This window comes from Pseudophryne corroboree, chromosome 3 (assembly GCF_028390025.1).
Source record: "Pseudophryne corroboree isolate aPseCor3 chromosome 3, aPseCor3.hap2, whole genome shotgun sequence".
NCBI classification, from domain to species: domain Eukaryota; kingdom Metazoa; phylum Chordata; class Amphibia; order Anura; family Myobatrachidae; genus Pseudophryne; species Pseudophryne corroboree.
The window spans coordinates 327,232,790-327,251,778 of NC_086446.1; positions in this window are offsets into that span (position 1 = coordinate 327,232,790).

The following is an 18,989-nucleotide window of genomic DNA, read 5'->3' on the forward strand; positions in this document are numbered from 1 at the left end:
ACAGATAGCAGAGGTTTCACAGACTATTCCATAATTATCCTAGGATTTGTATATATGTATTGAGTAAAGTAGTGAGGAGGCGCAGCAAAAAGCTGTGTTTGAGTTTCAGGCCTTAGCGTTGCTATAGTGACAACAACCTTGTAGATTGGTCACCATAAGAGACTGGTTACTGTTTAACATCTCTTTCTACATTAGGCATGATTAAGAGAATCAATATGATAACAGTACAACACACTACCGTGCCTTGTTTTACAACACCTCACCTCACAGCTCTCACCTGGATCTGTTCCTCCATGTCGGCTGTTAACTCTTTTCTAAACTAGAGTCAGACACAAGACATGGTCAATGTCAACACCGAGCTCAACTCCAGCATGGAAATCACATACGGTAAGGGGACACAACAATATAGAATCAGTTTTATGTTTGTGTTTGTTTTACTGTTTTTGTTACTTTTTATGCTGAACAGCATTCATGAAAATTCATTACAGCACAAAATATCTTATAAGAACCAAGCAGGAAAGTAGACTACCTTTATAAATCAGGTGTGTTTAATGGACAGAAATTACATGGAAAATATTTCTGGATAATTGATTTATTTTGTATTTTTTAAGGCAGAATAAATCGCTTATTTATATAGCTTTATTATATATCGGTTCCTTCAGAAAATGTCAGAATTCTGCATTTCAAACAAGACATGAAGAAAACAGACTTTGATCTTTAATCTCACGCTTTCTCTTGAAAGCTACATATCGGCAAAGGCCGACTTTTTACTATTGCGTTTTATCACAAGATCACCTAACACCGTAGAAGATTGTTGCCAGATATTACGCTCACTGCAGGGTTTTATATGTGATAATATTCAGTGCCGTTCAGTAATTTTGTGGTGATTTCATATATTTTTTAATTATGAGGATGAGAATATTTTTGTCATTATTAAGATGAAAAGTTGGTATTATTACAATCATAAGTAATGTATATTGACTAATATATAAGTAGGCATTTGGTGTTTTTTCCATATCGTCAACTCAGTATCATGCAACAATGGGGAAGTATTGAACAGAGGAAGTACACGCCTTATTTTAAAAAAAGACTAAAAGCAAATACAATTCTGAGGTTAGCAAACACATCTTTATTGAAAGTTAAGTGCTAGAAAACATGAATGAATTATTAGCTTATTCTTAAATCAACAAGACACTAGGTTGTGCAGATTATTCCTAGACAGGAAGGGAGATTTAGAGACTTTTTTTTTTTGGTTTTTAAAAAGTTGATTGTATATTTACTGCAGCAAGAAACCAGGGCGGTATTCCAGCATTAATGGACCAGATAATGTTTTACAAAATAAGCTTGTTGGCCTCTATTTATTTGCACTGCTGGAAACCGAGGTCTAGTTTTTTTTATAAAAACCTAAAACATGTAAAAAAAAAAATCAGTATAATGATAAAGTAATATATTAAACGATATATATATATATATATATGTATATACACACACATTATATATATATATATACTCACACATTTTATATATATATATATATATACCGGTATATATATACTCACACATTTTATATATATATATATATATATATATATATATATATACTGTACATTATAATATATATATATTAAAATATATATTCCATTGTATGTAAGGCACATGTGCATCTTGAGAACAGAGCCAAAATATACGTATAATGAGTACAGAGCCAAGATCAATATCACATTGGTATTCATCATTGTCACAAATAAATATCTGAAAGGCTGCAATATTAATAACGCCTCCAGACTTGCATTGTTATACCATTTTCAGTTGGAATATCCAAATGTCTTGAATGATTATTATATGATTATTATTACAGTATTTTCTGTTTTGGTAAAGATCATCAATTTGTATGTATATACCTATATACTTGCCTAGTCTCCCACAAGAGTAGGTCATCCTCCCAGATCCCATTTCTCTTTCTTGTGAAGTGGGTGGGATGGGACCTTACCTGACATGCATGAGAATGCGATTTGAAAATCTCGTCATTGTGCACTGGGGGGAGGGGCACCTTTCAGCGCAAATCATGACATCAAAACCCTTGCACTTGGACCTCATCTTCAGGATCTTTTTAGAGTTTTCTCCACAATGAAAACATATAATAACTTGCCTAAGAAACTGAAAACAAATTGACAATTTCTGCAAGTTATTTTTTATGGAATCTATCTGCATTGGATGCACAGCAGTTGGCTTAGCTGCCGGACAGAGGTAAAACCTCAAGTTTAGTTCATACCAGGGAGCTTTTTGCATGGATTTTGTAGCCCTTATGTAATAGCCTGCAAGTTGCAGGAACTGGTGCAATTTCAACATATTAGAACATAGATTTAAAGAAGCAATTAATGTCGGTTTAAATCTCTGGGCTAAATTGATGGTATTGTGGCAGTAAGGGCAACAAAAGGACCTGTATGGTCTTTCCAGTCAGTTCTAACAGATCCCCTAATCTATTTCCCCAGTCCAAAAACATGAGTTTTTGTGTCTGTTACAGAGAAATTAAATGAAATCTGCTAACAAAAGGACTTACCTGAATGCATAAACATTTCCTGATGATGCAGTTACCCTAATACAAGTTACCCTAACAGTCCAGGTTTTATGGATATCCATGGTTGAGCTCAGTTGGTTAATTAAAATTGACTGAGGTACTAATAAAGTCACGTGCTCAAGCATGAGTATCTTTAAATCCTGGCCTGTTAGGGTGCCTTGAGAGCCAAGTTTGGGAACCTCTGTTTTAAAGTGTTAAGAGTATATGGATTTTGGATATCACCAGCTTCCTGACACAAAGCATGCATGTTGGCATTGTAAAAACTAAAATTAACAAACTGTGTTTTCAGATGTGAAAGCAGTTGATGTGCTATATAATAACTTTTAAATATTCAGTATTATCAGTGCTTTATTTCTATGAAAATGGGTATTGATAACAGGTATAGTAGCGTGGTGCCATAGCTAAGAAGAAAGTGCATGCTATTGCGCCCCCCCAGTGCTGAAGTTCACTAGGGGGCATGTGCAGCATGTGATGGCAAGTTCAAGAGAAAAACAAGACTTTCTTTTCCTAGATTATACATGCTGTATTTGCTTCAACCGGTTTTATATTTTACATGTACAATTACAAACTGTTTTACAATGGATTCATGGACATTTATTTTGGGCTAACTTTGACAAGAAGGTCTGTAGTGTTGCATATATTAAACTTGCAGCAAGAGCCACAGTCTACCTCTAGCTGCTGCTATTGGAAAGCATGTGCAGTATAGAGACTATTTCCACATCAAAGCTCACAATAATCTAACAGAATGTACTAAAGAATGCATGAATGTGGAATCCTGTAAATTCCCAACTGAATTATATATTAATAAAAAACTATATTTAAAATAATAATTATTCAGAAAGATGTCTGGAATTAACTGACGCTCTAGACACGCCTGCGTTCTCCAAAAACGCAGCATCGATTCCCCCCCGACAGCCACCATTGTCAATCATTAGGCAATTGCATCCTTCCCGGATGCGATTCCATGGTGAAAAGTCACGCCCATGCACAATAGCCGCTGCACGTGCGCAGACCATCTCGATTCGGTCACTACAAGGGGCTGCATCTAGGTCTGAACAGCCCCCTAAGTCAGATATGTAACTAGAACTTAGAGGACACCAGAGCAACATATTGAAGGGTTCCCCAATGTTTCTAAAGCAACATATCTCCCTACAGCAGTTGTTCATTTTATGCCCCAAAGTAGTGCCCCAGTTCACAGTAAGCTACATACAGTGCCGCAGATCACATTATGCTACTTTGTCCCTTCATATTATTACTTTGTCCCTTCATATTATCCCACACTGTAGTGCCCCGAGTTCACATTACACCACACTGTAGTACCCCTAGTTCACATTATACCACATTGTAATGCCCCCAATTCACATTTTGTCAAACTGTAGTGCCCCCTAGTTCACAATATGTCACACTGTAGGGCATTATTTCATAATATACCACTGTACTTATTATGCCACACTTTAGTGTCCCTTGTTCACATTATGCCACACTGTAGGGCCCTAGATCACAATATGCCAAAGAGGACCCAACCTCCTTTTTGAAAGAGCACTTACCCATACCTTTGTATAGGTGGCGATCACAAGACCAGAATACCAGCTCTGAAGGCTTTTATCCCTCCGTGGGTGTCCACGACACCCATAGAGAGAGAATAGATCTTGTGGCAAGCGCAGCGAGCCACTGTGCCCACACGGTGGCGAGCACAGCGAGCCCGCAAGTGGCTTTCTAGCGCTCGTCCTGCTGCCAGCATACTGGTGGTCGGGATCATGACAGTCGGGATCCCGGCCGCCGGTAAAACATATGTATTAATGCAGGAAGGATAATCTATTTTACCCTTTTTGTTTGTTTCAGTAATGGTTTTCAGTCAAAACCTTTGATTGTTGTAGTAAGTGATAGCAAACGCCTATATACCTTTACCCATATAAAGGGGCGCTACCACAGACAATTTGTAGAAATAGTATGTAAGAATGAAAAGGATGTTTATATCTATCTGTAAAATATCAGCTACACGCTGATGTAACATTATCTTTCTAAACAGTTACTTCTATACTATATAAAAGACTCTCAAACTTGATACAAAATTTATAAAATCTGCCACACACTTTGTAATTTGTTCCTGTCTCTGGAACTAGTTCTAAGATTGAAAACCTATGCATAGTTGCATACCCCTGAGTATCATCAGAAAACAGCACTGAGTATTGGTGTCCCTTCCTAAAGTTATTTGCTGACTCTACCTGGATGAAGAGGATACAGCTGCACAGTGCCCCACCAGAGTGTGGAGATAGACAAGAGTAGGAATCATTGCCCAAGAGCAGAGTGGCAGCAGTTCATACTTGCCTACTTTTGAAAAAGCCTTTCAGGGAGTTTGTGAAAGTAACACCTATCAGCACGGACGTGTACTGATTGTGTATTGTGATTTACAAGAGATTCCACATACTGTAAGTGGCCACGAGAAAACTTATTTAACATGCATATAGCCATAGGGATCATTGTGCCTTATAACCAATGCAGGGAAACAACGCTGATGAGCCAAATTTACTGTATATATCTCTGATTTATTTTTTCCCTCAAGAATGTAACAGCTGCATAATGGGGATAGGTGTAGGGAGGCCAATCCCGGGATCGGGATCGGCGGGATCCCGTGATTTGGGCCCAAAAATGCCGGGATTTGAATCCCGGGATTAGAGCATCCAATCCCGGGATTCACGGGATTATACTGCGCATGCGCGGCGGCGGGAGGGTGGTTGTGTAAGTAATAGTACTTACTAATATTAGGCGGGCGGCAGCCATGAACAAGTTGAACGCGGCGGCATTTCAATTGTAGCGCCGGCCGCCAGCCAATCAGAGCTGGCGGACCGGCAGCCAACCAGGGAAGCTGCAGCGGCAGCCAATCAGGAGCGAATCCCGGGATTGAAAAAACGGCCCGGGATTGGCCTCCCTAGATAGGTGCAATCAGGGAGATTGCTGGTCTATTCAGGAAGTCAGGGAGATTGCTACTATTTCAGGGAGTCTCCTGCAGAATGCCAGCAGACGCGCATACAGCCAATCAGGAGAGTGCCACGAAGTGGCGCTTCCTGATTGGCTGAAGAGACCTTTCTGTGACAGCAGTCACGGGGGGGTCTCTGCATTTGGGGAAAGGGGTCCCATGTGTAAACATGGGACCCCTTTCAGTCCGCCTGGTCCGGGTGTTCGTTTTTTTTTTTGCCAAGTACGTGGATTATAATCTGGACACTGGATCAGGTGAGTATAATTTTATTCACAGGTACCCCGGATTCTTCAGTGATGAGGGGGGCGTGGCAGTTGGCGGGTCAACATAGGTAAGTATTTGTGTGTCGGCAGGTGTGAAATAAAGTTTTACTTTCACGGTGTGTGTCTCCTGTTTTTATTTGGGTATTTTTTTCCAGTAGAACTACAGGTATCAGTGGGCCCATTTTTCTCCCGCATGCTGGTACTTGTGGTTCTCCAAGTACCAGCTTGCGGGGGAGGCTTGCTGGGACTTGTAGTACTACTGGAAAAAACAATATTCTTTCAATTTTCTCAAGGCTATCAGCCCCCCATCCGCAGCCCTTGGATCGGGGGGACAACCTCGGGCTTCACCCCTGGCCCTTGGGTGGCTGGGGTGGGGGACCCCTTGATTGAAGGGGTCCCCACTCCCCCAGGGTACCCCGGCCAGGGGTGACTAGTTGGATATTTAATGCCACGGCCGCAGAGCGCTGTATAAAAGTGACCCCCGGCTGTGGCATTATCTGTCCAGCTAGTGGAGCCCGATGCTGGTGTAAAAAATACGGGGGACCCCTACTCTTTTTGTCCCCCGTATTTTTTGCACCAGCACCAGGCGCAGAGCCCGGTGCTGGTTTTAAAAATACGGGGGATCCCCTGTCAGTTTTCCCCCTGGATTTTTAGAACCAGGACCGGCTCGAAGAGCCCGAGGCTGGTTATGCTTAGGAGGGGGGACCCCACGCAATTTGTTTTCTGATTTTTAACATTCCATTTAAAAAAATATATATATATTTTTAAAAATATATAAATAATACTTGTGCCTCCAAAATAGACAAACCAAGTACCTAATCCCTTCTAATATAAATAGATATGCTATTACCAATAAAAAAAAACACAAAAAAAAACATGTTTTTAAAAATTTTTATTAGATTCCGCCAGCAAAGTGTGGCAGATTGAAAATGACGAATTTACTGTCTTAAAGCACTGTTGTCGAATTTACAAACTTCAATTGAATATACTTTTGTTGAATTGCCGCATTTGTACCATTGCAGAAATGTCGAATTTGACAAATGTCGAATTTCAAAAAGTCGAATTTGGAAAGTCCGGTTTTTTGGCGAAAAGTACTGAATTGCGTTGTCGAAATTTTTTTTTTTGTCGAAAATGTCCCGTTTTTCGAAATTTTCGGGAATTCAACCGCAATTGCATATACCCCTTAGTCTCCCTGAAGAGTCTAGCATTCTCCCTGATAAGGGGCCGGCTGGGACCAAATAAGTGATGTTGTCATCACACTCCACCCAAAATGTGTGAAACACTGGTGAAAAGAATAATGAGGATGTGTGCTACAAGAAAATGGCCAACTCTCTCCTGCACACTGGTACCTGAATGACTGTTTTCCCAATCAATTACAAGGGATGTTTTTCATAGATTTAATAAACTGAACTAGAAATCAGAAGAGAAGAGTGCAGCATATTTTTATGTACAGCCATGTCTATGGTAAGATATCTCACATTGCAGTGTGCATGAGTGACGTGCGGTGGGGTGAGGTAGGTGAGGCAGAGCCTTTCCTGTCATTCTAATTTATATGTCACAGGTTTAATTATATGAAATATATGAAAAATACAAAGAATATGTTAGAAATATCATTTTTGCATTATTCTAATCATTTTTATAGTAAAAACTCGGTAATAAAAAGTCTAAGTCAACACATTTCCAGCAGTATACACTGCTGCACCTGTGTATAGTGGCCAGATATATATATAGCTCATATATAATAATAATAATAATAATAATAATTTTATTTATATAGCGCTCTTTCTCCAATAGGACTCAAGGCGCTTAACAGATACATAGCATAATATAGTACAGAAAATAATGAAGTACATTTTCATAAAATACAGAAGCATGAAGATACTAAAAGGGACATTATGGAAATGCTTGAGTAAACAGAAAAGTCTTGAGTCTACTTTTGAAGGATTCTATAGTTGGGGCCTCTCGCACTGTGCGGGGAAGTGAGTTCCATAGAGTCGGAGCCGCATGACTAAAAGCTCGACCCCCAGATGAATTACGGTAGATTATAGGTACTGCTAAAAGTCCTTCATCTACAGATCGCAGTAACCGAGTGGGGCAGTATGGGGTCAGAAGCTGTTTCAGGTACCTTGGGCCTTGGTCATATATAGCTCATATATATATAGATATATATAGCTCATATATATATATTGGCTCATATATAGTGTGTAAATCTGGCTCTAGTACTAGTCAGTGCATCCTGAGCCATTTACCTCACCGCACGTCTGTGCAAGTTGAAGGAATGAGCAGACTGTGCAGGATCTTTCTGTGACCATTGCAGATTTTTCTTTACAACCGACCGTGGTTAAATATACATTATAACTTGTAATATATATATATATATATATATATATATATACACATATATATATATATCCACACACACACAAATAAATATATATATATATATATATATAAAACAGAGTCCATGTTAAACTGGGCCAATCGGTACAGAGCAACATGGTTATCCAGCACACCAATGACAAATGCAATCAAAGTTTTAATCCAATGTATCAAAATCTTGGCATAGCAGCACAAGGAATAAATATTATAGGCAGTCAGTAATCAGGGTACCGATTGGCCCAGTTTAATGTGGACTCTGTTTATGCTATTTACAGTTAGCACCCTCATTATCACTGGAAAACGTGTGCGGCTCTCACAAGCTCTACTATATATATATATATATATATATATACACACATACACACACACACACACACACACACACACTCACACACACTATGGCTAATTTCCAGTTGCATGTACTGTAAGTTGATTTTACGACCGTCATCTCTGCAAACAGAGCAATACACGTTCTTGTTCCTGATGGAACAGGTTCTTTCTGGTTGCAATGAGTTAAAAGAAAGACACAAACAGAACTTTAAAATCAATACTTTTTATTTTAACAGATGCATAATAAAAATAATAAATAATAATAATACTTATCAGCCAATGTGTGCTCAAGCAATATATTCCAGGTGCTTTGTCCTCCCAGACAATTATCAGAGCTGGACAATGCTGTACATGTAAAGTTACAGGTACTTGGTGCTGCTGCAGTTCAGACCAGGTATGGGGGTCATTCCGAGTTGTTCGCTCGTTGCCAATTTTCGCAACGGAGCGATTAAGGCAAAAATGTGCATGCGCATGGTACGCAGTGCGCATGCGCTAAGTATTTTAGCACAAAACTTAGTAGATTTACTCACGTCCGAACGAAGAATTTTCCTCGTTGAAGTGATCAGAGTGTGATTGACAGGAAACTGACCGTTTTCTGGGAGTGTGCGGAAAAACGCAGGCGTGCCAGGATAAAACGCAGGAGTGTCTGGAGAAACGGGGGAGTGGCTGGCCGAACGCAGGGCGTGTTTTTGACGTCAAACCAGGAACGAAACGGGCTGAGCTGATCGCAATGGCTGAGTAAGTCTCGAGCTACTCAGAAACTGCTAAGAATTTTCTATTCGCAATACTGCTAATCTTTCGTTCGCTATTCTGCTAAGCTAAAATACTCTCCCAGAGGGCGGCGGCCTAGCGTGTGCAATGCTGCTAAAATCTGCTAGCGAGCGAACAACTCAGAATGAGGGCCATAGAGTCCAATTAGTTTCACCCCCACCCCCAGCAGCTTCTCAGCCTATATAGCCTAACAGTGCAAATCTCCGGATACCATGGTACATGTAATGATATAAACATGAGCTAGGCATTCTATTAGCTAAACAATGGTTATACTATCAAAAACAAGAAGTTCAGTTAAACCACAGAAACTTCTAGTGTCAAATAACTTTCCAGTCCTGTGTGTGTGTTGGCGTCAGACAAGCAATATGGAGGAGACCAGCACCATGTTTCTCTGTGCCTCTTTAGCACAGTCCTGTTTAGCGCTTAAGTGTGCATTATGGACCTGATTCTGATCTGGCGCAGCAGCAATGTCGGATGCAGTGGAGCAATGCTTTCTGTATGTGCATGGGTCTGAGTCACACAGAACACATGTCCTGATGGTGTTTGTACAGAGACAGATTTAGACACACGGTCACTGAATATATATTGGAAATTCCTAGGAGGTGACTGGGATGCAACATGGTGGCTAATCAGACGCAGGGAGATATTGCGATTTATGTGCGCATCGTTGATAGTGATTACATTGATAGTCGCAGAACCACTCACATAGGAGGCCATATTCAAATGTATAATCTGCATCTGTCACATGAATGGTGCAAAGTTTCAGTGGAACTACCAATGGTGCATCTAAAGACACACAAAGCAGTATTTCATCATCTATGGATGCTGACAGTGGACATCTGGGTCCTCACATTAAGATGCACGGATGTACACCAGTAAAGGGCTTTGTAGCAGCATTTGCATAAAGTCACAGCCCAACTCATAATCAGCCCCTATGTCTTAAATTGGTATGCACATCCAGTGCATACTTACCTACATTTCTAATCTCCTCTCTGGGAGATACCCGGAGAGGAGAAGCAGGTGGGCAGCGTTGGGGGCAGACTGAGCTAATAGCATCATTAGGCTCCACACACAACTGAATAAAGTATGTGATTGGGTAATATTTGCATAGGGGTGGAGCTAAAATTACGCAATTATCATATAATCGCGGCATTAGGCTCCAACCCTTCTGCCGGGTCCACGATTTTGACATATTTATCTCCCCATTCTGCCCACTTCACTAGGAAGTGGGCAGAATGTGCGAGGGGTGCCCACTCTCTCGAGGCTGCAGTGGACTACCCGAGAAACCAGGTGTCTCCCGCAGAATCTGGAAGAGTAGGTAAGTATTGATCAGAGGTGTAGCTAGGTGACATGGTGCCCGGAGCAAGGGTATGTTTTGGTGCCTAGCCAACATGTGGTGACATGCTACATTTGAAAAGAAACAATATTTAAAAATCCTAAATTGGTGCCAGGGCCAGTTCTAGACCATGTGGAGCTCAGGGCAAAAGTTTCCTTTGGGTGCCCCCAGCTTACAACATCAATATAGGGGCATGGCTTCATTGGGAAGGTGTGTGACCACAGAATAGCACCAATTCACATTACACTGTACAGTAGTGTCTGTTATTAACATTATACCGCACAGTAGTACCCTTTGTACATACATGTCACGCCACACAGTAGAGCCCCTTATACACGTTACGCCACACAGTAGAGCCCCTTATACACATTGCACTATGGTTGAGCCCCTTATACACATTACGCCATGGTAGAGCCACTATGGAAGTAGCTGTATTTAACTATTTACTTCTTTAATTCAACATAATTAAAAACACTAGTACTGTATATGCCCCAACTGACCTATCCTCACAATCCCCAAAAATCCTCATTGCAAATAAAGCTCCAAATGTGATGCCCCTCCCCTTTCCCCACAGACCTGACAAACCCTCCCCCAATCTCTGAATGGAAATAATGCCCCAAAATGTACCCCCCCAGCGATAATCTCCCAATGCCTCAATTAAAATAATGCCCCAAATGTGACTCCCCCACTCACAGACCTGAAACTCCCCCAAACTCTCAATGAAAATTGCCCCCTGACATGATAATCCCCCAATGACTCAATGAAAATAATACACCTAGAACTGCCATCCCAGTTCTCATAATCTCACTATGCTTCAATGAAAATAATGTCCTAGAATTGCCTGAGGGGCAGAGAGAGGTGCTGCAGCAGCCTGAGGGGCAGAGTGAAGTGCTGGGGCTTCTAGGGCAGAGAGAGGTGCTGCAGCAGTAGCTGGGGCAGAGAGGGGTGCTGCAGCATCAATGTAGAGAGAAGCGCTGCTGCAGCCGGGGCAAAGACAGGTGCTGCAGCAGTCAGGGCAGAGAGAGGTTCTGCAGCAGCCTGAGGGGCAGAGTGATGTGCTGGAGCTTCTAATGCAGAGAGAGGCGCTGCAGCAGTAGCTGGGGCAGAGAGAGGTGCTGCAGCATCAATGTAGAGAGAAGTGCTGCTGCAGCCGGGGCAAAGAAAGGTGTTGCAGCAGTCAGGACAGAAAGAGGTGCCTTAGCAGCAGCTGGGGCAGAGAGAGAGGAGAGATGCTGCAGCATCAATGTAGATGGAAATGCTATAGCAGCCGGGTCAGAGAGAGGTACTACAGCAGCCGGGGCAGAGAGAGGTTCTGCAGAAGCCAGGCCAGAAAGAGATGCTGCAGTAGCTAGGGCAGAGAGTGCTGCTGCAGCATCTGAAGTAGAGACATGTGCTGCAGCTTCCATGAAAGAGAGAGGTGCTGCAGCAGCGGGGGCAGAGAGTGGTGCTGCAGGACAGAAGTAACCCTGCTGCACAGCTATAAGCAGGCAGAGCTCCAGCATGTGCTGGCTGTCAGGGGTCTATTCATGAAGCAGTGAAAAGTGTGGAGAAGTGAGCCAGTGGAGAAGTTGCCCATGGCAACCAATCAGCATTGGAGTAACATTTAGAATTTGCATACGATACAATTGTATGGAGCAGCTGATTGGTTGCCATGGGCAACTTCTCCACAGGCTCACTTCTCCACTCTTTTCACTGCTTCATGAATAGAACCCTCAGTGTCTCCTGATGTCACCTCTGGCCAGCCCTGTTCCCTACCTAGTCTCCAAGTACAATTCAGTGTGCGCTTCCTCTGCTTCTCCTCTGTCTGCTCTACAGCTGCCAGCAGGGGGGCGGCGGGTGGCAGCGTGCCCTCTAGCTTTTTTGGCGCCCAGAGCTCGCGCTCCAGCGGAGCCACCCTTGCTACACCCCTGAGTATGATCCAGTGTAATTTATGCAGATACAGTTAGTTATATCTGAGGCAGAACTTTTACCCTAACTGCTTGTTAATTGCTGAACACATCATGGCTCCTGTAGAGGCTGACATAGTTGAACTCCGACTGTATGCAGGAATAGTAACATTTACATGCACACGTTCAGTCAAACACATCTCATGATACAACAGCACTAGCACCAGGATTTGCTCAACAGTAACAAGTGACATACTTTAACTTTTCCTCAAGTAGGATTCTCACTTCTCTTCCTTTCCCAGTACCCCTATGCAACAGTGACGTGCAGTCAGGGTAAGCAGGGGAGTTTTGACGATAAAAATTATTAGAATAATACAGAGAAGATATTTATAAGTATTATTCATATCATTGTTAAAGTCAAAACTCAGCAAACCAGGAACAGCCAACATGAAGATGGCTAAAATATAGGGGAAAGTGCTGGTGAGTGACTGCTGGGGACAAAGGTCTGGCCCACTTCCCTCCTGTGGGCAACATACCCCCCAGCCACAGGGAGGAAGCACATAGTGCCTAACATATTTCAGGATGCTTCTGCAGAGGATATACATGTTTTAATGCGTTATTTTATGGCAGGTACCACTTTCCTGCGCATAAGATCTGTTGTTGTATTGACCTGTTTCCGAAGTTGGTAAGAAGATAAACACTGTTGCACCTTGGTATGGTTCATACAGGGCTGTTTCTAGACAATTTAGCTCCCAGTGCGAGCATTAAAAAAATGTGGCCCTGACCCCATAGGCATTCAAAAATTAGAGATGAGCGGGTTCGGTTCCTCTGAATCCGAACCCGCCCGAACTTCATGTTTTTTTTCACGGGTCCGAGCGACTCGGATCTTCCCGCCTTGCTCGGTTAACCCGAGCGCGCCCGAACGTCATCATCCCGCTGTCGGATTCTCGCGAGGCTCGGATTCTATCGCGAGACTCGGATTCTATATAAGGAGCCGCGCGTCGCCGCCATTTTCACACGTGCATTGAGAGTCATAGGGAGAGGACGTGGCTGGCGTCCTCTCCGTTTAGAGAAGAGAGAGACACAGTAGAGACGAGAGAGACACAGTAGTAGTAATTTTGGGGAGCATTATTAGGAGGAGTACTACTATACTACTATACTACTTGCTGAAGTGATATAGATTAGATAGTGTGACTGTAAGTGTATTGTATTATCTGACTTGTGGGGGAGACACTGACAGTGGGGAGCAGTTAGAGTCTGAGAGCAGGACTCAGGAGTACATATAACGTACAGTGCACACTTTTGCTGCCAGAGTCAGTGCCACACTGCCATTGTTGTGACCACACTGACCACCAGTATAATAATATATTTTGTGATTGTCTGCTTAGGACTCGGAGTACTAGTTGCAAGTTGCAACGTGAGTGACCTGACCACCAGTTTAATAATCAATCACCACCAGTTTAATATATATATATATATATATATATATATATATATATAATTGTATATAATATATATATATATATATATATATAATATTGTATACCACCTACCCGTGGTTTTTTTTTTTTTCATTCTTCTTTATACATACTACTATAGTAGCTTACTGTAGCAGTCTACGGTGCTGCTGACCTGACAGTGTCCAGCAGGTCCGTCATCAGTCATTACATAATAAATATATATAGTACCTGTCCGGCTGCAGTACTAGTGATATTATATTGATTTCATCTCATTATCAATAATTTATCATCCAGTCTAGACTCTATATTAGCAGCAGACACAGTACGTTAGTCCACGGCTGTAGCTACCTCTGTGTCGGCACTCGGCAGTCCATCCATAATTGTATACCACCTACCCGTGGTTTTTTTTTTTCTTTCTTCTTTGTACATACTACTATAGTATAGTAGCTTACTGTAGCAGTCTGCGGTGCTGCTGAGCTGACAGTGTCCAGCAGGTCCGTCATCAGTCATCATTACCTAATAAATATATTATCTACCTGTCCGGCTGCAGTACTAGTGATATTATATATACATACATATATATATTGATTTCATATCATTATCATCCAGTCTATATTAGCAGCAGACACAGTACGGTAGTCCACGGCTGTAGCTACCTCTGTGTCGGCACTCGGCAGTCCATCCATAATTGTATACCACCTACCCGTGGTTTTTTTTTCTTTCTTCTTTGTACATACTACTATAGTATAGTAGCTTACTGTAGCAGTCTGCGGTGCTGCTGAGCTGACAGTGTCCAGCAGGTCCGTCATCAGTCATCATTACCTAATAAATATATTATCTACCTGTCCGGCTGCAGTACTAGTGATATTATATATACATACATATATATATTGATTTCATATCATTATCATCCAGTCTATATTAGCAGCAGACACAGTACGGTAGTCCACGGCTGTAGCTACCTCTGTGTCGGCACTCGGCAGTCCATCCATAATTGTATACCACCTACCCGTGTTTTTTTTTTCTTCTTCTTTGTACATACTACTATAGTATAGTAGCTTACTGTAGCAGTCTGCGGTGCTGCTGAGCTGACAGTGTCCAGCAGGTCCGTCATCAGTCATCATTACCTAATAAATATATTATCTACCTGTCCGGCTGCAGTACTAGTGATATTATATATACATACATATATATATTGATTTCATATCATTATCATCCAGTCTATATTAGCAGCAGACACAGTACGGTAGTCCACGGCTGTAGCTACCTCTGTGTCGGCACTCGGCAGTCCATCCATAATTGTATACCACCTACCCGTGGTTTTTTTTTATTTCTTTCTTCTTTGTACATACTACTATAGTATAGTAGCTTACTGTAGCAGTCAGCGATGCTGCTGAGCTGACAGTGTCCAGCAGGTCCGTCGTCAGTCATCATTACCTAATAAATATATTATCTACCTGTCCGGCTGCAGTACTAGTGATATTATATATACATACATATATATATTGATTTCATATCATTATCATCCAGTCTATATTAGCAGCAGACACAGTACGGTAGTCCACGGCTGTAGCTACCTCTGTGTCGGCACTCGGCAGTCCATCCATAAGTATACTAGTATCCATCCATCTCCATTGTTTACCTGAGGTGCCTTTTAGTTGTGCCTATTAAAATATGGAGAACAAAAATGTTGAGGTTCCAAAATTAGGGAAAGATCAAGATCCACTTCCACCTCGTGCTGAAGCTGCTGCCACTAGTCATGGCCGAGACGATGAACTGCCAGCAACGTCGTCTGCCAAGGCCGATGCCCAATGTCATAGTACAGAGCATGTCAAATCCAAAACACCAAATATCAGTAAAAAAAGGACTCCAAAACCTAAAATAAAATTGTCGGAGGAGAAGCGTAAACTTGCCAATATGCCATTTACCACACGGAGTGGCAAGGAACGGCTGAGGCCCTGGCCTATGTTCATGGCTAGTGGTTCAGCTTCACATGAGGATGGAAGCACTCAGCCTCTCGCTAGAAAAATGAAAAGACTCAAGCTGGCAAAAGCAGTAGCACCGCAAAGAACTGTGCGTTCTTCGAAATCCCAAATCCACAAGGAGAGTCCGACTCCAATTGTGTCGGTTGCGATGCCTGACCTTCCCAACACTGGACGTGAAGAGCATGCGCCTTCCACCATTTGCACGCCCCCTGCAAGTGCTGGAAGGAGCACCCGCAGTCCAGTTCCTGATAGTCAGATTGAAGATGTCAGTGTTGAAGTACACCAGGATGAGGAGGATATGGGTGTTGCTGGCGCTGGGGAGGAAATTGACCAGGAGGATTCTGATGGTGAGGTGGTTTGTTTAAGTCAGGCACCCGGGGAGACACCTGTTGTCCGTGGGAGGAATATGGCCACTGACATGCCTGGTGAAAATACCAAAAAAATCAGCTCTTCGGTGTGGAAGTATTTCAACAGAAACGCGGACAACAGGTGTCAAGCCGTGTGTTGCCTTTGTCAAGCTGTAATAAGTAGGGGTAAGGACGTTAACCACCTCGGAACATCCTCCCTTATACGTCACCTGCAGCGCATTCATAATAAGTCAGTGACAAGTTCAAAAACTTTGGGTGACAGCGGAAGCAGTCCACTGACCAGTAAATCCCTTCCTCTTGTAACCAAGCTCACGCAAACCACCCCACCAACTCCCTCAGTGTCAATTTCCTCCTTCCCCAGGAATGCCAATAGTCCTGCAGGCCATGTCACTGGCAATTCTGACGATTCCTCTCCTGCCTGGGATTCCTCCGATGCATCCTTGCGTGTAACGCCTACTGCTGCTGGCGCTGCTGTTGTTGCTGCTGGGAGTCGATGGTCATCCCAGAGGGGAAGTCGTAAGATAACTTTTACTACTTCCACCAAGCAAATGACTGTCCAACAGTCCTTTGCGAGGAAGATGAAATATCACAGCAGTCATCCTACTGCAAAGCGGATAACTGAGGCCTTGGCATCCTGAGTGGTGAGAAACGTGGTTCCGGTATCCATCATTACTGCAGAGCCAACTAGAGACTTGTTGGAGGTACTGTGTCCCCGGTACCAAATACCATCTAGGTTCCATTTCTCTAGGCAGGCGATACCGAAAATGTACACAGACCTCAGAAAAAGAGTCACCAGTGTCCTAAAAAATGCAGCTGTACCCAATGTCCACTTAACCACGGACATGTGGACAAGTGGAGCAGGGCAGGGTCAGGACTATATGACTGTGACAGCCCACTGGGTAGATGTATGGACTCCCGCCGCAAGAACAGCAGCGGCGGCACCAGTAGCAGCATCTCGCAAACGCCAACTCTTTCCTAGGCAGGCTACGCTTTGTATCACCGGTTTCCAGAATACGCACACAGCTGAAAACCTCTTACGGCAACTGAGGAAGATCATCGCGGAATGGCTTACCCCAATTGGACTCTCCTGTGGATTTGTGGCATCGGACAACGCCAGCAATATTGTGTGTGCATTAAATATGGGCAAATTCCAGCACGTCCCATGTTTTGCACATACCTTGAATTTGGTGGTGCAGAATTATTTAAAAAATGACAGGGGCGGGGGCGTGGCCTAGCTGGCATCGAGGAAGGTCGGGTCTCTGCTGAGCTCTGGCTGGCAATTTATTAAAAGTCTCTACTAAGCCAGATTTGGAGGCCCTCCGGCAAGGAACTAGTCCCCTAAGCCCTACCACATCACCCTGCACCTGGAGGAAGAGGCTGCGGAATCGGGGGGGCCCTGCGTTGCCCCCTGCGGATTGCGGCCTACCTCCGCCCCAGAAGCCGGGGCCTCGATTTTGGAGCGGCGCCGGCGATCCGTGGGACCCGGTGCGGCGACCCTGCGGACTCCCCCACCCACCTGAAAGGCACTCCCTGGCACTGGAAGACTCACCCTCCGGGCGCTGACCCTCGCGGGAGACCAGTGACCGGACGATCTGCGGGAGGTGAGGGCCGAGAAGTGTGTGGCTGGCAGCCGGCGGCCATCTTGCGGTTGGCGCCGCCCGGCCTTTAAACTCTACCTGACCGATCCCCGACCTCTCCAGGCGTCTGTCCTTCCACCCCCGCCTCACACAACACTGCTGGCAAGTTCTCTCCCCTCGCTGGCGGGGAACGACGACCGGGGGACCTCCGGTGGGCCTATATCTCGCTGATAAGCGGCGGCCATCTTGGGACTGGCACAGCACCCATCTCACTCCCTGACTGGTGCTGGCTGTAACTAGGGCTCCCTCTTGTGGCGAATACTGGAATAGCCAACTCACAGCCACTATACTTATATCTCAATAACCCTGCCTGTTCCCATATCCCCTATTTAGTGGCTAGTGGCTGCGAGCGGCGATCACTATACTCCGCACCCAACACACAGACCACCCCAGACCCCATGAGATCGGAGGCCAGAAGCACTCCCACTACCCCTGCCGCACCACCCTCGGGACAAAACCAGATCCCTTACACCTCTGGATTAACAGGCCTGATCATCCCGCCCAGCTCAGATCTGTTCCTGCAATCACAACCTCCGGCTTTATGACCTCAGTGACCTCCATAATGTGAGCGCTCTCTAACCTGTCTGCCGCCACTCATGCCTGTCTAAATAACACGTAATATCCATCAATGTGACTGAGCACCCCTGTTTCACTATTACCAGCCGATTGGACCCTCCCCTGAAGCACGTCTCTCCGAGTACTCTAGGTGCGCTGCTACTGACGAGAAATGGCTCCTACAAAAAAAAAGGAGACAATCCCCCCGAAAGTCGCCTACCCCTCGCGAAAATCTCTTCAAATCTCCCCGCTACAAAATGCTCCTTCCCCCTCCGCCACACTGGACCCCTTGGGATCTAGTGTCCTCTCCACAGCTTTCTCAGTTTCGGGAGTAGACTGCGAGTCGGATGCCCCCCTAACCGGGAGATCCCTCTGCCAGATACTTTCCGCCTTCAAATCTGAACTCTCTAAAGATCTGACCTCTGCCATTCGTGAGGTCAAAACAGAGCTGGTAGCTCTGGGAG